General features: G+C 37.6%; 1 pseudogene; it reads right to left on the bottom strand.

Moving 5' to 3' along the window:
* Positions 1-2888: 2888 nt before the first annotated feature.
* The window catches only part of LOC118846733, a 29145-nt pseudogene continuing 13527 nt past the window's right edge, over positions 2889-18506 (bottom strand).

Below are 18506 nucleotides of genomic sequence, written 5' to 3'. Positions count from 1 at the left end.
AGATGTGGTACCTAAGAGTTGTTTTGATTTGCATTTCTCTAATCAATAGAAATTTAGAGCATTTTTTCATATGTTTATAGATATCTTTAATTTCTTCCTCTGAAAACTCCCTATTCATATCCTTTAACCATTTATCAATTGAGGAATGACTTGTATTCCTGTAAATTTGGCTCAGTTGCCTCTATATTTTAGAGATGAGGTCTTTATCAGAGACATTGGTTGTAAAAATTCTTTCCCAATTTCCCTAATCTTTGTTGCATTGGCTTTGTACAAAAACTTTTCAAAAATTGAAAGTTTTACTAAAGAAGTTAGCATGTGGAATGATAGGATGGAAAATGGTTCTTTAGAAACGTTTGCAGATACAGATGATTTTACAATTGAAAATAACCTTTCCAAAGTTTTAATTGTAAAAGTTATAATTGATCATCTGAAGTGCTTGGAGATATAGCTTCAGAAATACTTCCCTTCAAGTTTTTATTCTAAAAAACTAAGTTGGGTTCATAAACCATACTCAATTGAAATTTAAAAAGTGAGTCATCTGCCGTTAAAAGTTCAAGAAGAATTTGCCAAGTTATCAAGCAAAACAGGTTTAAAACTCGAGTTTCCTAAAAAAATTGTTAAATGAGTTTGAGCTTGGGATTAGGACAGAATTTCCAACAATTTTTGAAATGACCCTAAAGATACTTCTGTCATTTTGTACTATGCATTTATGTGAAGCAGCATTCTCAGCACTGACAATTATAAAATCAAAATACCAGTCAACTCTGAAAAATGTTGAAGATGCTCTACGTCTTGCAGTGTCAAATAATCCAAGATTTAATTCTTTATAAACAAGCACATCCATCTCATTAGTATGCAGATTTGCTTTGGTCTTTAATAAATGGTAAAATTATATGTATACCAAAGAATTGTTTTTAAAATAAATTTCTTTATGATTATTGTCAGTAAATATTTCATTTGTGTGTGTGTGTATATATATATATATATATATATATATATATATATATATATATATATATATATATTATGTACCTATATACTTGGGGTTGCATAAAAATTTCTCAGGTGAAAAGGGTTGCAAATGGAAAAAATTTAAAACTTAATATTCCTAGCATTATATACTAGGTATCTATCTATCTATCTATCTATCTATCTATCTATCTATCTATCCATCCATTCATCTATCTATCTATCTATCTATCTATCTATCTATCTATCTATCTGTCTGTCTGTCTCCATTATCCATCTATCCATCTATTGTAAATGTCTTTTTAGTTTAACCTCTAGTGCTAGGTAGTGAGTATACAGATATCTACGTGATATTATTAGGAAGTCTATCCTAGTGGATAGCCCCCAATATGTTTAATATCTACTCTTCTTGCTATACCATTTGAGTTAATGTGTTTTCTAAGAGGTAATTGAATAGTCATCTACTCCCACCCTATACCCATACAGTTTCTAAAGTCATATAAGCTTGGGTGTAAGCCTTTGATGCTTACTTGTATGATCCTTGGCAAGCCATTTAATTTCCTTTGGTCTCTGTTTCTTCATTTGTAAAATGAGACTGTTGGAGTAGTGACCTCTGAGGATTCTTTGAACTCAAAGTCTAGGATCCTATGATTTTAAGTAGGCCATAAAGTCCCAGGTTTCTTATCCCAAATCTCTATTCTGATATTGAATGGGGTGGGGGAAATCTATCCTCCCTACATGCAGCCTGAAATGCCACTTCAGAACTTCTCTTTCACTTACTTTAAACATAACTCCCTGTTAAAATGCATCCTAGTATAAATGAAGAATCTCAGAGTAGATTTTATAAGGGGGCAAAGAGAGTGTCAATGAGGTTACAGGGTATTCTAAGAAGAATGGATATGGGGTCAGTTTGGAGGGTGAGAATGGGTGGGATGGGGAAACAGGTATGGAAGAATAATTTTACTTAGTTCATTGTTCTGCTTCTTTCACAGTTTTGCCTTGGGCTGGGCAAGGTTGGCTGAGATAGTACATTCTTAGAACTGGCTGCTTGAATAGAGTTGCCTACAGCTGGTTTGAATCTGCCTAGACTAGTGAGGGTGATGCAGGTGTGCAGTGGAAGTAAAAGCCTAACTATTACGGCTAACTCAGATATAAATATTAGTAAGTTTTGCTGCAATATCAACTTTGTATAATGCTTACAGAGCATTTAACTGTCAAAATTTAAGAAGTAAGCAGGATCACAGATTAAGAAGGGACCTTAGGGGTCATCTAGTCCACTCCTCCTTCCCTTATTTTTACAGATAAGTAATCGAGGCTTTGAAGAGTGGCTTGCTCCAGTTCACACACATTGTAAGTAGTAGATGTAGGATCAAACACAGATAATCTGCCTCCAGACTGAGACCTTTCCACTATAAAATGTTGCCTCCACATGAGTCAACAAACATTTATTAAGTGCTAACTATACGTCAGGCACTATGCTAAGCACTGAGGATACAAAGAGAGACCCCGAAAGCCTCTGTTCTCAAGGAGACTGCTTTCTAAAGGGGGAGACTAAGTTTAAATAACTATATATACATAATAAATGAAGGTAATCTGAGAGAGGAAGGCACTAGCGGCTGAGGGGGACAGGGAAACTCCTGTTTAAAGGGAGAGTTTGAGCTGAGTCTTGAAGGAAGCTGGGGAAACTAAAAGGCAGAGGTAAGAGGGAGAATATTCCAGACATAGGGATAGTTCATGAATGGGAACAGAAATGGAAGATGGAATATGGTGTTGAGGGGCTGTAAGGAGGCCCATGTAGCTGGATCATAAGACTGGAAAGGTAGAAGGGATCAAGTCATGAGAGATTCAAGTGACAAAGAACTTTATTTATTTGATCCTGGAAATGGTAGGGAGCCACTGAAGTTCATTGAAGTTCATGGTCAGACCTCCACTTTAGAAAAATCCTCTTTTCGGCTGAGTGGAGGATGGACTGGAGTGGAAGATGGATTTGAAGAAGGAATTCCAGTTAGAAGGTTACAGTAATAGTCCAGGCAAGAGGTGATGAGGGTCTCAGCTGTTTAAGTAAACAGGAGATTAATACAAAAGATGTAGAGAAGATTTGGCAATGGGTTGGATATATAGGGTGAGTGAGAGTGAGGAGTTGAAGATGACACCTGTTTTGTAAACCTGGATGACTAGAAAAATGGCGTTGTCCTTGACAGTAATAGTAAATACATAAATGTATTGTAAATACATACAGTAATACATACAGTAAATACATAAAATGTATTGAGTCACATTTTGGACATTGAAAGAGTTTGAGTTGCCTATGTTACAAACAGGCAATTGTCCAGTAGGCAGTGGGCAATACAGGAATGGGATTCAAAGGAGATATTAGAACATATAGATCTGATAGTCATCAGCAGAGATATGGTAGTAGAACCCCTGGGAGCTGATGAGATCATTGAGGGAGATTGTGTAGAGAGAGAAGACAAGAGGATTCCATAGGACCCTGGGGTACATTATCTGCCTCATGGTATCATTGTGAGGAAAACACTTTGTATACCATATAAATTGTTAACTACTAAAAATGTTCAGTAGGTTAATTAATTAATTAATTTTGGATCTAGCTCATAGTGGAAAACTTTCTCTAACAACGCAGTCTGACAAGGATCAGAAACACAGGTAGGAAAACCATAGAAGATCAGTGTTATAAAAACCCAGGAGAGAGTAACCAGAGAGTGTTAAACCTTGAAGAGAAGTTGAGGAGTTTGAACGCTTCAAAGGTCATTGGATTTGGGGAGAAGGGGAAGAGATCACTAATGACCTCAGAGAAAGTGGTAGAGACAGAAGCCAGAATACAAAGGGATGGAGAACTGAATAAGAGGAGAAAAGTGAGTGAGAAGTGATGAGTGTAGACAGTTTTGCTAGGCATTTGATTGTAAAAGGGAAAAGATTTAATATAAGTTAGGTGAACTTTACATGGTGATTCACAGCATAAGAAGTTTCATTCGAACATTCCTTTAAAAGAAAAGCCCTTTCTACATTTAACATGATTGACTTTACGTCTAACTTTCCACAAGTATCTTTCTTGCATAAAAATGATTATAAGTAAACTTAACTCTATCGTAATTATATAGTTGAAATAAAGAACCACCCCTCCCCCACAGTATGATCTCTTTAAATTTGAATATTTAAAACTGTGGATAACAAAAGGCATGAGATTCGTGAAAAAAAGATATTCCCAAGAAAGCTTCTAAATATAATTTCAGAGGTGAAAAGGTTTCAGGTTATGATGATGCATTCATTATCTGCTGACAGAAACGAGACTGTTAAAGAGTCCTTAACTATTTTGGAAGGCATAATCTAGTTAAAAAATATATGGAATAGTATAATGTTTTTATTGATTAATCTCTAACTTTTTATACTCTTGTCCAAAATTTGTTTGAATGCCAGGATATATTTATACTAGTTTTTTTTAAGTGTAGCAAAGCAGTAATGACTTTACCATAGCCAGTTGAAATGATATCGGTCAAGATTATTTATAAAGCATGGCATAATGTCTATAACGGTTCCATTTTGACTTCGCTTGTGGTGACAGCTCACGCTTCTTTCCTCACACAACCCCAATTTCTCCAGCCAGTGGCTTCAGTACAGTTCTATCTCAGCTGGGAACTCTAGCTGGACTCCTTGAGAAGTATATTTCTTTCTCTTATCCTAGTTTTATTTTCAAATTAAAATTCTTTTCCACTTTAAAATATCTTTTTAACTCTTTCCCCCTTCCTTCAATCCATGGCTCTGGGCAACCTCTACTTCTTTGCTCAACAGTTTCCTATTGTTATCTCAAAAAAAGGCAACTGCATTTATCAGCCTGAGCGACTATACCTTCAGTAGTTTAAGATGTGTAGACAACCTTTGGGAGAGGTTAAAAAGCTCTTCCTTTTTAAGCTTGACATCATATGTTCATTCAAACCCACAGGTAGTCCTCTTCCCAAGAATCATTATCACCTTCTGTTAGAAACATTGTATTCAACTACAGAGATCAAGAAAACTAACTACAATTTCATTTCTCCCATAAATGGAAATTCCATGCTTTTAGTCCCTTTTTTATTTATCCCTGCTGTCTTTCTCCATTTTTTCCCCTTTGTGTTTCAAGTTTCCTTGCAGAGTTTAGCATCTCATCAAACATTTAGTAAGCCAATCATTTAACCTATCACCTTGATTAATGAATTTGGATCATGAGAACACTATTTGGGTTATTATATTCTATTCTCATAAAAATATATCAGAGAGTATTCCCACACCCCAAATCAATCAGAATTGAAAAAGTAAAGTCACAAAACCAACCTGCTGCTTGAAGAAGAGATGTTGTTTTTAAGGATAGCTTGGAAAGGAAAGTGGATTATCACTGTCTCAGTCAGCTTCTAAACTTAGCTTCTTCACCACAACTTCTGGACACTGGTAATGTGGAGAGAGAGTTAATAAGCAACCCCTCCCCATGACTCTTTCAACCTGTTTTCAATAAATGGCCATACGCCCTTTAATCAGAGACTGTGTCTAATGGGATGTTCTACATCATTCCATTGTTATGGGTATGTGATCATTTTTTAATAAAGATAATAATCAGCTGGCACACTGTTAGATTCATGAAAGTCAAATCCTTTTAGTTGGCTTAGGAAAGCAGGATAAAATAGAAATGGAGGAGAAAGGTGCTGGAATATATTTGCTGTCTGGAAAGTAGAATGTTTTTAAATGATCAAGTCAGATATTTTCTTCATGTACTTTTTCTACATTGTGTAACTAGCACATGTGTTCTTATTCTAGGAAAGATAATTTTTTGGTGATGGGACTCTAAAGTTATGTTTAGAAATAAATCTTATAATAAGCAGGCAACAAAACAAATCCAGAGGACATAAAGTATATGAAAAGATCTTCTTAATGTTTAAGGCCTCCTTTTAAAAATGATAAATTCAAATGACAGAGTATGGAATTGTAAATACAAATACTAAATACAAAAGGCAGCAGGTGGAAACTTAGATTATAGAAGGAAAGAAAATTTAAGAATAAAAACTTTCTATGCAAATATTTTGCCTCTCTTCCCCTTTAATGGAAATCTGAGATTTATACAATGATGGATTGCTAAATAATTTTTACAAGAGATATTGATCATGTAGGATACTGAAAAGAGTCTTAATTTATCAAACTTCTGTAAGTGAAACACAAAACTTTGGAAATCTAATGATATAGCTACAAAAAACACATAATCCTGAAGTTTGATGGAAGCCCTCTTAAGAATCTATGAAGTCTCCATTGTGAGTTATAGCTGAGTCATCACAATAAATGTTTTTCTATCATCAGCGGTCATTATTTTAAATATATTCATCAACTTCTGGGTTATATGACCAAAAATCTAGAGGACTAGACATTTTTTCCAATCCCAACTAATTTTCAAAACTCCCTTGAAAGAAGAATTATGTACCAAAGTTAGAACAATTATAATTGTCTTCATAGATCAAGACACTAGGAGTTCTAACAAGATAACAGTCTTATGAATTAGTTGCATATAATAATAATCTCTAACTGCTTAACCAGTATCCCTTCTCCTCACTAGCCTCTGTGCTCTGGCAAGGTATCAACTTCAACCCAGTTTTCCTACTATTGCTGCAATTTCTGTCAATACACCTGGCCCCTGCCCTATTCCATCATTCTATGGCAATGTGCAGCAGAACTCAACTCTGCCTAGCCACTTACAATGGAGGGACAGCATAGAAGGGCAGCAGCAGACTTTGCCTGAGGCAGCCTCACTCAGCAAGAGAACTATAGAGCTAAGAGAACTTAGGAAAGGTGCTAAAATGTGGGAGTATATCAAACCTGAACACTGGATTCACAACTGGATCCAGTTTCGTCCTTTTCCCCCTTCCCAGGAATCATCTGGAGCAAGAACCAAGGCCAGCAGAAAAAAAAAGAATTCTTCAAGGTGGGAGGAAGCTGTCACAGTTTAGGTCCACTTCTGAGAGGTAAACTTATCTTCCAAGTAAAAGGAGTCAGAAGTGAGCAATAGGAAAGAAAAGGGGAAAAAAGGACTAGAACTTCAGGATCAGTTAAAATATTTACAATGCAAGCAGAGAAGTGAATAGGGAAGAATATTAAAACAGAAGGGAAGATGGCCACTAAAACACCTAAATGACTACAAATGTTTCTAAATAAAATGGCAAGACAAAGAAATTGAAACAATACCTGATAAAGCAGAGAACTCTGTGGATTCCCAAGAGAGCATGAATATTGCAGTAGAATGTTCCTGAACAGTTTGAGAGAAATTAGAATTTTTAAGAAGTTAAAAGGAAATAAAAGGCAGAATTTATGGCTTATGCAACAGAAGTAACTACAGAATATTATTCCATCATAATCGTATACCACAACTTGTTCAGCTATTCCCCAATTGACGGATATCCTTTCAATTTCCAGTTCTTTGCCACCACTAAAAGAACTGCTATAAATATTTTTGTATATATAGGTGCTTTTCCTTTTATATACATATATATGACATATATATGTCCTTTATATATATATGTGCATATATATACATGTATATATATGTCCTTTATATATATGTGTATATGTGAGATAAAAAAAGGAAAGGAGATATATATATCTCCTTTCCTTTTTTTTATCTCTTTGGGATATAGACCTAGTATTCTGGATTAAAGGATATACAGGGTTTTATAGCCCTTTAGGCATAGTTCCAACTTGCTCTCTAGGATGGTTGGATCAGTATAACTTTTGACTAACAGGGCATTAGGGTCTCAGTTTTCCCACACTCCCTCCAACATTTGTCATTTTCCTTTTCTGTCATATTAGCCAATTTGATAGGTATGGGGTGGGAGCTCAGAATTATTTTCATTTACATTTCTCTAATCAACATTTAGATTCAGAGCTTTTTTCATATGACGATAGATACCTTTGATTACTTTGTCTGTTATAGAACAACTACTGCTGCTGCTACTACATTGCTGCTGTTGCTACTGCTACTACTGCTACTACTACTACTCCTGCTGCTGGTAGCAGTGGTGGTACTATTGCTGCTGCTCAGTCTTTACTCTCAGATATACTCTCTGTATATCTATCAGATGCTTGGCCAAGCACATTTGTCACTGCTGCTAATCCTTGGAACTTCAATTTCCTGATTCCTCACCAAGTAAAATATCTACACCAGGGCCCTTGGTCTAGACCCTAAGATGCCCCAACTTTCCTCTGCAGAGGGGCTAGTATAAGTAAATCATTCAATTTGCATTTGGTGTCAACACTGACTTCACCAAAAATAGACAGACGGCTGCCAGGCTGTTAGGAACAAAACAAGAAGTACTATTTTACCTTGGTGCAGAACGATAGTTTACCTTTATTTGGAATATTTATGATCTGGTTGTTGTAACTTGGCAGCCACAACAAATCAATGAATGAATAAGCATTTATTACTCACCTACCATATTCTTAATTGACGTTGGGGATATAAAGGCAGAAGCAAAACAGCCCCTGACCTCAAGAATCTTTAATAGAGGATACAACTCAGATATAAGGTTATCTGAGATAGAAAGCACTAGAAATTGGGGGGGGGGGCTGGGAGAGCCTCAGGCTAAAGGTCATACTTGAGTTAGATTTTGAAGAAAACAAGGGATTTCTAGAGATAGATGAGAGGTGAGAAGAGTACATTTCAGAAATAGGGGTTAGCCAGTGTAAAAACACAGAGAAGGGAGATGGCGACATTTTGTGAAACATCAGAAAGGCCATTTTGGCTAGATTGTGTGGAAAAGAGTAATGTGTAATAATACTGGAGAGGTAGGCAGGATTCAGGTTGAAAAGAGGTCTATATTTCAAACAGAAATGTTTATATTTGATCCTAGAGGCAAAGGGAGACCACAGGGGTTTATAGAGGAGGGTGGTGACATGGTCCTTTGGTGGCTCTATGAAGAAAAGACTGGAGTAGAGAGATACTTGGGACTAATGAGGAGGCCATTGCTGTAGTTCAGGAGAAGGTGATGACAGCTTGAGCTAGGGTGGAGACTGTGGGAGTAGAGAGAAGGGAGCGTATAGGAGAGATGTGATGGAGACAGAAATGACAAACTCTAGGAACTGATTAGGTAGGTGGGGTAAGGACAAGTGAGATTTCACAAATGGCATTGAGCCTGGAAGGATGGCTTTGCCTCTGATAGAAACAAGGAAGTTTGAAAGAGGGAGAAAGAAAATGAACTCTCTTTTGAATGCGTTGAGTTTGAGATGCCTCTGTGATATTCAGTTAAATATGTCCGGGAATTGGTGATATAACATTGGTGGTATGGGACTGTTTCAGTTCAGTAGTTTTTCAGTTATGTCTGACTCTTCGTGACCTCATTTTCTTGGCAGAAATATTAGAGTGGTTTGCCATTTCCTTCTCCAGTGATGTGGAGCTGAAGACAGAAAAAGAAAACAAAGACATCATGGAAGGAGCATGGGAATGGAACTCAGCTAACCTAGACCAAAATTTTTGATATTAATTAGTGGTGACCTTCAGCAAATCAATTCTCTGAGTTTAATGTTCCTTGGCAATCAACTAATAAGCATTTCTTAAGCACTTACTATGTGCCAGACACCTGAGTTAAGTGCTGGGGATATAAAGACAAAAGTCAAACAGTGCCTGCCTTCAAGGAACTTACATTCTAATGGAGAAGACAAACATGTACACACACAAGCAAATATATGATATGTTCAAAGTGGTTGTAAGGTAATTTTGGAGGGCATGCACTAGCAGCTGGAGGGATTAGGAATGTTTTCATGTAGAAGGTGGCATTGGGGCTGAGTCTTGAAGGAAATCAGGGATTTCACAAGGCAGCATTGAGGAGGGAGTACATTCCAGGCATGGGGACAGTCCATGTAAAGACAGGAAATATTTATCAGTCAATAAACTTTTATTAAGCACCTACTGTGTACCAGGCACCATGCTAAATTCTGGCCAGTCCCTGCCCTCAAGAAGTAGAAGAGTGAGCTGGCAAGCAAGACTGGATTATAGAGTGGGAGTAACGTGTAAGAAGCCTGGAAAGGCACTAGGGGGCCGACTTCTGAAGAGGCTTGAATTTGAATATTAAAAAAGAAGTATCTAATTGTAATTGGGGAGGCAAGAAAGGAACAAAAGAGTCTCAAAAGTACCTTCTAGCTTTAAGATTTGTCAACTGCACCAAACCAGCCTCTAACCTGCGGATGGTCAGAGCTGAACAGAGCAGGCAGGCTAGACAGGAAAGTTAGGAATCAAACAGAAGTTTAATTTCACAGTGACAAAAACAGCTTGCAAGCAATAACACATATGCCAGGGCCATCCCAGTAGCGGGGACCCACTTTTGTGCGGCCAAATTTCAATACTTATGCCAATGGCTGTGTACTCAATACTTAACACCAAGTGAGTTGTAGCCCTGACAATGAGGGGTAACCGCAACAATGTGCCAACTTTGATTCATAGCAGAGCCTCATGACTGGAACATGGGCATTTGTCTGGTGTTTGTCTGATCTCAGAGAACATCTGGTGCTAGTCAAAGAAATATAATAATTACGTGATTTTGCCAGAGGGTGAGATCATTCAGAGGGTAAGTGAAAAGGATTGTGGGGAACAGCTTGTTTGCTGGGCCTTAGCTCTGGAAAACACGGTGTCTCATATCTTGACAGATTCTATGATTCACAGATAAGAAAAAATAAAAAGAATTGTTCAAATGTTTCAGTTTGGAATTTCAGTTCAGTTCATTCCAGGTCAATTTAATTCAACAAACATTTACTAAATGCTTACTAGGCATAAAGCACCATACTAAACACTGGAGATAAAATTGTATACCCTATTTTCAAAGAGCTTTCAGTCTTACAGGCAAAAGACCGGCAAGCCTGTCATTAGGATTCAAAGACAGTGGGATAAGTGACAAGAACAGATCTAGACAAAATGCTAGGAAAAATTTGAGCTGATGTATTAACAACCCAGCTAGCAGCTTCCGTGAGGTCGTAAGATGCACCTACAGCCGGGACCCAGGAGGCTGCCGGGAGCCAGGAGGCTGCCGGGACCCAGAAGGCTGCCGGGACCCAGGAGGCTGCCGGGATGCCAGGAAAGCACAGGTTCTTTTTATCTGCTTAAACAAGGAAAGCACGGTGAAGGGGTTGACCAGCTTACTTTAATCCAGCATTCAGTTAGCATACAGACAACATTCATTTAGTTCAGGGGAAAACGCCAGCATTCAGTTAGCATTCAGTTAGTTCAGGTGAGTAGAGAGACGAGCATCAAGAGATATACCAAATACAAATTCATTCACGTACTTCAGGGGAAAAAACCAGCACCCTGAGGTTCAAAACATTCATTTAGTTCGGGGGAAAACAAACCAGCATCCTGAACCTCAAAACCAAAATACAAACAAATTACAAATATCATCAGACAGACCCAATACAATTCATGGTTACCAACATCTGGGCTAGTCCGGAGAGCAAGGGTTGGCCCAGAGTCATGCTCCCCGCTGCTCCCACACCAACTGGAAATGGAAAGAGGGCTCTTCAAGCTGTCCTCTCCCCTCTTGTAGAGGTCCTGACACCATCAAGCGCTGCCTGAATGACCAGGGCCGATTGGTTCTTGAGTTGGCCCCTCCCCCTAGCGTAGAATAGGTTAGCACCCAATAGGGCATGGCTCTGGAGTTAACACCTCCCCTCAGCCAGACCCATGACTCATCACACAGGAAGGTCTCTGCTTCCTGGCATGCTCTCTGGGCTTCCTGCCCCAGAAGAGAAGCCCCAGCACCCAGCGAGACTCAATGAGGTAAGCTGAGTCACTCAAAGAAAACAAAGGCCATTCTGGTCACAATCAGTTTCCTCTTTTGGAAAGCACTTATCTCCCAGGATTGATAAGATAAAGTGAGACAATATTTGTAAAGCTCTTTTCAAACCTCAAAGCACTACATAAATGCTATCTTTTTTAGTAGTAACTATCTCACATTCTGGTTTCCAATTGTTAAGTTATTGTTTACAATCTAAAATGATGGGATTCTCAGCACAGTTGGTCTCCTTTTCTTATTTTTTTTTGGAGGGGGGAAGGCAGGGCAATTGGGGTTAAGTGACTTGCCCAAGGTCACACAGCTAGTAAGTGTGTCAAGTATCTGAGGCCAGATTTGAACTCAGGTCCTCCTGACTCCAGGGCCAGTGCTCTACTCACTGCGCTATCTAGCTGCCCCTGGTCTCCTTTTGTATTCCCCTGTCAATACAAAAGTGGTAGTGCCTATGCAATATTAAAAGCCATTTTATATTTTTTGTGGCTCAATAAGTTACCATAGTCAAAGAAATCCTCCCTAAGCAGCTGGTCTAATGGATTTGGGCCTATACATAGCAAGACTTGTCTTGGGAAAGCAGTTGACATATTTTGCTGGCACTTTACTAAGACTTTCCAACATGGTATAACCTGCCAGAGCTTAAACTCTGTTAGCATTGACTTTGAGAACTCAGGATCACCTCCAAGCCATGCTGAGGCATCAGAGTAGGACTTTAGTGGATAATAACAGTAAGACATGGTATAGCTTACAAAGTGTTTGCCTTACAACAACTCTGAAAGCTTAGTGGTTGAAGCACCATTATCTAGTTGGACTAAGCAATAATACTTAATACTTGAAGTCCATTGAGATGTAATTGTAGTTAATTACTTCAAGCAAGTTTTAAACACATTCACATTCAACTCTATTATTAACTATCACTCATAATTTTAATTATTCCATAATAATTATTTCTAACCTTAATCTCTAGATGCAAAGTTTACCTCTGAAGTTGACTAAATCTTCCCTGAATCTTTTTTTTTAAATCACTGTAGTAGTGATCCAATTTTCATATTAGTTGTATCATGGGTCATTATATGATGCCTCGTCCTGTTGAAATTGGCAAACTCTTCTAGAAGATTTCAAAGGATTATGATTATATGCATTAATAGTCCAGGAGATTAACCTTTAATCAAAGAGAAAACTTACTTACATTTAGTAGCATCGTTCTACTATAGGACATGAATAGGATGAGCCAACAATGAACCAATACAGCAGCTGACTGTGGAGAAAAGAAACATTGTGGAAATTCAAAAATGCTCAGATGGATGTGAAAAGTTGCATGTTTTCTTCACACATGCCAAATGAGAAGTGTACCCAATATTCATAAATGTCACACGTAGCTTAAAATTTATCAGTCTTAATCAGAACATACCTCATATTTGGAATAATTTCCAAACCCCCATTTGCTTAATCACATTTCTTCCAACTTTGAAAACTAGAATCAAGATGAAGTAGAAATATTGGGCTTTTAGTCTGGAAATAAATAGATTGGAATTCTAACTCCAATACTTATTACCTAGAGTATTGAGAGGTTGCTCAGGGTCACACAGTTAGTAAGGGAGACAAAACATGAATCTAGGTCTTCTTTGATTCTGTAGAAATGTAATAATAATAATAATAGTAATATGAAAATGACAACGATGATGATGATGATGATGATGTGTTGTCATTGTTGTTGTTATCCTAGAACCTGTGCTCTAGCCATGACCTCCCTGAACCCTCTACCCCTTCTTCTTAGAGGTTCTTAGGCATGGAACATAAATAAGGAACAAATGGATTTGGATTTAAATTCTGACCAGAACTTATTACTTGTGTGATCTTTGAGCAAATCACTTAAACTTTTTGGGTCTGAGTTTCTTCATCTGTAATATTAATGGTTTTGGACTAAATGACCTCCGAAAACCCTTCTAACTTAAAATCCATACTCCAAGTTTCCATCCTCCCCATCCTCAAAATGTTAAAGTTCTCACACATACTTTAAATGTACTACAGCATTTTTTAATCATCTAAAAGCACCTTCAGTTTATTTGTTTATTACTAGATTCCAACAATGATAAATTTCTTTATTCTCATATTTTCCCAAGATGCAAAGGAGATAAAGATTTTGCATAAGATACTTCAGTCTTCTTCTCAGACGAGGTGTTCTATGTATAATCAGGGCTAGAGAAAAGACTGTACAATTTCTATGTTTAGGAAAAGAGCACTTCGAATATTACTTTTGTTTCTAATTTTTGTTTTCCCTCTTTAAATTACAGAAAAACCAGAAGAATTGTCAGAGGCTATTGCTAATCCTTTGGTGAGTCCTACCAGTTTCACACTTCCAGAAAACATAGACCCCTGAACTTGATGTCCAGCCCTAAGAGAATTCTGGAAAAGATTACTTAATGGATGCCATATGAGCACCTATAAAAGGAAGTGGTGGTTACTAGGTATCAGATTTGGCTTATTAAAAGCAAACCATGATAGCCTGACATTATTTTCTTTTCCTATAGTGTTACTGGATTGGTAGATCAGAGGAATGCCATAGACATAGTAGTCTGGATTTAGGTAAGGAATTTTAGTCAGTGAACGAATGAATGAATAAAGAATTTATTGTGTGCTTACTATGTGCAAAGCACTGTATTAAGTGTTGGAGATACAAGAAAGGCAAAATACAGTTCCTGTTCTCAAGAAGTGTATTCTAATGGGAAAGACAACATGTAAATATCTAGGTGTGTTTTGTGCCCAACCTGTGGTAGAGGCTTCTGGGCTCATGTTGGTCTGATCATCTACAATCAAACACACTGTGTATTGACCCATACATTGTGATGTCACTTTGGACCTCCTCAAGAATGAAAGGCAAGAATGGATGATCTAGGTTTGTAATACACACACAAGCACATAGATTATCTATCTTTCTGTATATCTTTCTATCTATCTATCTATCTATCTATCTATCATCTATCTACAGTATATGAAGGTAATGGTAAATATAAAACATTATAAATTGGATAAGAAAGGTTTTCCTGCAGAAGAAAAGATTGAAGGAAGCCAGGAAATTAAGGGCAGAGGTGTAGCAATCTGGTGATTGGAATCAGAGAGATTTCATAGTACAAAATAAGGCCCCATTCATAGGATCTGGGGTGCAAGATGAGACTCCATTCCTGATAAAAACAAGGTACAACTCCTTTAACAGTTAAGTAGTGCAGAAATTGGGTATTAAGTATGTATGCTACAGCAGGAGAGAGGACAGAACAAGAAAGAGACCTTACTGGGTCTGAGATATGAGATGTGAGGAGAGTTATGTTGATGCTAGAAGCAGGGCAGATATTGAGAGAGATATTAGTCAAAAGGCTGATTTAACATTGAGCCACTTGGGTAATAGATTGATGAGTTTTATGAATTTCTTTTCCCTAAAGGTCAGATTTGACCCAGGGTCTGGCTCTGGGCTAAATCCAAAGTTGGGATTTAACTTCCCCTACCTGAAAGGATTCAAGCAAAGAGATCTCAGGCCATAATCACATAAAAATAAATTCTAAAAGCCAGAAGCCTGAAGAATGTGGATGACTTATACTATTTTCCATGTAGTCTACTATGTCATAAGGGAGCTCTCCAGATGAAGACTTCTGACAAGTACATCTGGACTATGCTTTCTTTTTGGCTTTTTTATTTTTTAAATTTTGAAAAAAAGCTGTATTTTGGTATTAAAAAATCCTGTGACAATTTCTGAGAGACATCCCAGCTCAGGATAGCTCTAGAGAACTGTACCATGTAGTGTTTGTTTATTTTGTTTTTCTACTCTTTGAATTTCAATTGATGCTGCACAGTGGGCTACAAAGCTTACCACAGCTTTGTTGATCAATGAACCTTTCTTCCTTTCTCTTTCCTGTTATTTATGTCCTACTGATATTATCCCCTTTTTTCTTCAGCATTTAATGAAAGTAATGATAATATTCTTTCAGATGCTCCCAATTTCATTGAGTTCCTTGGAAAAAGAGATAAAGAGAAAGAGCCTTCAGTCCTTGGCATGCCCTGCTTCCTGCCATGGAACCTCTTAGTCCTCAAGGTGCCTGAGGAAAATACTTGGTAAATAATGGTTATAATCCTCTGAAAATGAAGCATTAGCATGAGATCATGGTTTTCCAAAAAGATTAAATGTATTTGAACAATTTCACAGTGTTCAAGGTCACATAATTAAGTGGTGCTGACCTGGCAGCTTTAGTTGTCCATATTACACAGCAAATCAGCTAGAATATCCAAGAGAGTGAAACCAAAATCCGTATTTCACTCAAGGTCAAAGGACAGTACAAGACTCTACACAGGTTCCTCCGACTTTCCTAGGTACTTATTTATAACCTTGTCTTTAGCTCATGAACATACCTTAGATAACAAAGATACCGTAATGGAAATTTAAGGACAGAGGTCAAAGTGTGATGTCCAAGATGGAGGGATGGACCTGAAGTCAGGAGGCACCTGAATTTGAGTCCTACCTCTCTGACACTTACTGGCAGTATGGCTGAGGGTAAGTTGCTAAACATCTATGAGACTCAGTTGCCTCATTTAAAAAATGAGGATTAACAGTATCTAACTTACAAAGTTGTCACAAGGTTCAAGTAAGAGAATGAATTTTTAAAGTTTAAAAGTTCACTAAGACTTTTGGGACACCCTGTATATACGGCACTTTTCAAAGTTGTAGTTATTATAGAAATGTTAATCATTATGTAGGAAGTATACTTGAAGAGCACACGAAGTGCTTGAGAAATGTAATCATCATCAGTGGAAAAGGAGACCAATGACCTGGATGCAGTCTTGATTGTGCATCTTACTAGGACCCCTTGCTTTGCTTTGCCTCAGTTTGCCTAGATGTGAAAAGTTTTTTTCTTTGATGTTTTGAGACCTACAAAATGCTCCAACAACTTATGAGAATCTCATGAAATGAGTGTGCATATTTTATAGATGGGGAAGTTATGGAATCTACAGCTACAAAGCATTGTACTACATATCATGGAGGGCATACAACCTAGAGATGATACAAGTCCTAGTCAACAGAAGTCTGTAGTTTAGACACTTAAAATATCTCCAGAAAGATCTGGATCTGATATATTTCTTTCCATTTTATATCAAGCTCTATCTTTTTTCTCTGTCATGTCTACCATCCTTAACTGTCTATTTCTGTCCATCTTTATTATCTCTATTCTCTGTCTATTTTACATTTATCTCCATCTTTATTTCTGTCTCTAACTTTATCATCTCTAACTCTTTCTCTATCTTGATCATCTTTATCTCTAGCTTTATCTCTGTCCCTATCTTTATCTCTTTTTTAAACTCAGATGTCTAAGCCATTACTTTCCCCTTGTCCCCTGAATTTCTTTTCCTCCTCCTCCTCCTTCTTTTTTTTTTAAGATTAAGGGTTTTTAACCTGAAATACATTGACTCCCAAGGTATCTGTGGAAATGTTTCTGGGGTCTGGGAATGGAAAAATGACATCTTTATTTTCACTAACTTCTACCTGAAAATGAGCATTTCCTTCAATTATTTATAAAGATTATTCTGAGCAGGGATTCACCAGACTGCCAAATAGATCCTTGACATAAAAAGGTTGAGTGTCTGTTTTAGATAATTAGTTCCTAGAGGAGACTTGGGGTGGGGGGAGTGCTGTAGAATTGTAGTAAAATCTTGAATCGATCTAACATAATGAAAGCTGTCATCCCATAACTTCAGTTTTTTCATCATTTTAACAACCACTCCTGCGATTGAGTAATGTTACCACCAGAACACAGTAGCATGCATTGGAGCATGTTCCAAGAAAGTCCACTGAGTCACTAGGGTTCAATACTTTTTATTTGTTGTTCAGTCATTTTCAGTCATGTCTGACTCTTTATGATTTCATTTGGGATTTTCTTGGCAAAGATACTGCAATGGTTTGCTATTTCCTTCTCCAGCTCACTTTACAGACAAGGAAACAGGACAAACAGGGTTAAGCGACTTGACCAGGACCACACAACTAGTAAATGTCCAAGGCCAGACTTGAACTTAAGATGAATCTTCCAGGCCCACTGTCTTCTACTGTGCCACTTAGCTGCCAAAATACTTTTTATACACTATGATACATTTTCTCCCTTCTGATTTCTTCCTTCTGTCATTATGCAGCTTGGATTGGGATTGGTAGTGTTTAAATTCAAAATGCTGCCAGGTCTCTATGTCCAAGTCCTATAGGTATAACTGGACTTTTTTTAATGTGGATAAACAATAGTCACCAGCAGTCCAGGAAGAAGGATAGTAGTAGTGCAGAGGTGAGTCTAGCTGTGGATGCACAAGAAATAGTACATTTCAGCCCTTAACCTACTGAGAAGCTATGGGGGTGGTGATTAGACTCCAAAGATTGTTAGAAGACCATGAGGTGAATCACAGGGACAGTGGTCCAGTTGTGCAGCCAATGAAAATGTGCTTGCTTCCAGCTACATGGTAGGCCAATGCAGAATATCCATGCATGCTCCAGTCTCCTAGAAGGAGATCCCCAGGGTATTCCACTTGGAAGAAGCCACTTAGCAAACTGATGGTATCTGCACATGCATCAGACTCCTATTAAAATGTACTGCAGCTTGTTTCATCAGATTCTGTGATGATAGTAGAGTGGTGGGGATGGAAACCAAATTACAGAGTTGAGGAGTGGATGAATGTTGAGGAAATGGAAACGGTGAGAGTGGTTAACATCCTGAACTT

This window comes from Trichosurus vulpecula, chromosome 4, assembly GCF_011100635.1.
Source record: "Trichosurus vulpecula isolate mTriVul1 chromosome 4, mTriVul1.pri, whole genome shotgun sequence".
NCBI lineage: Eukaryota > Metazoa > Chordata > Mammalia > Diprotodontia > Phalangeridae > Trichosurus > Trichosurus vulpecula.
This window is presented reverse-complemented; position numbering and strand designations above follow the sequence as displayed.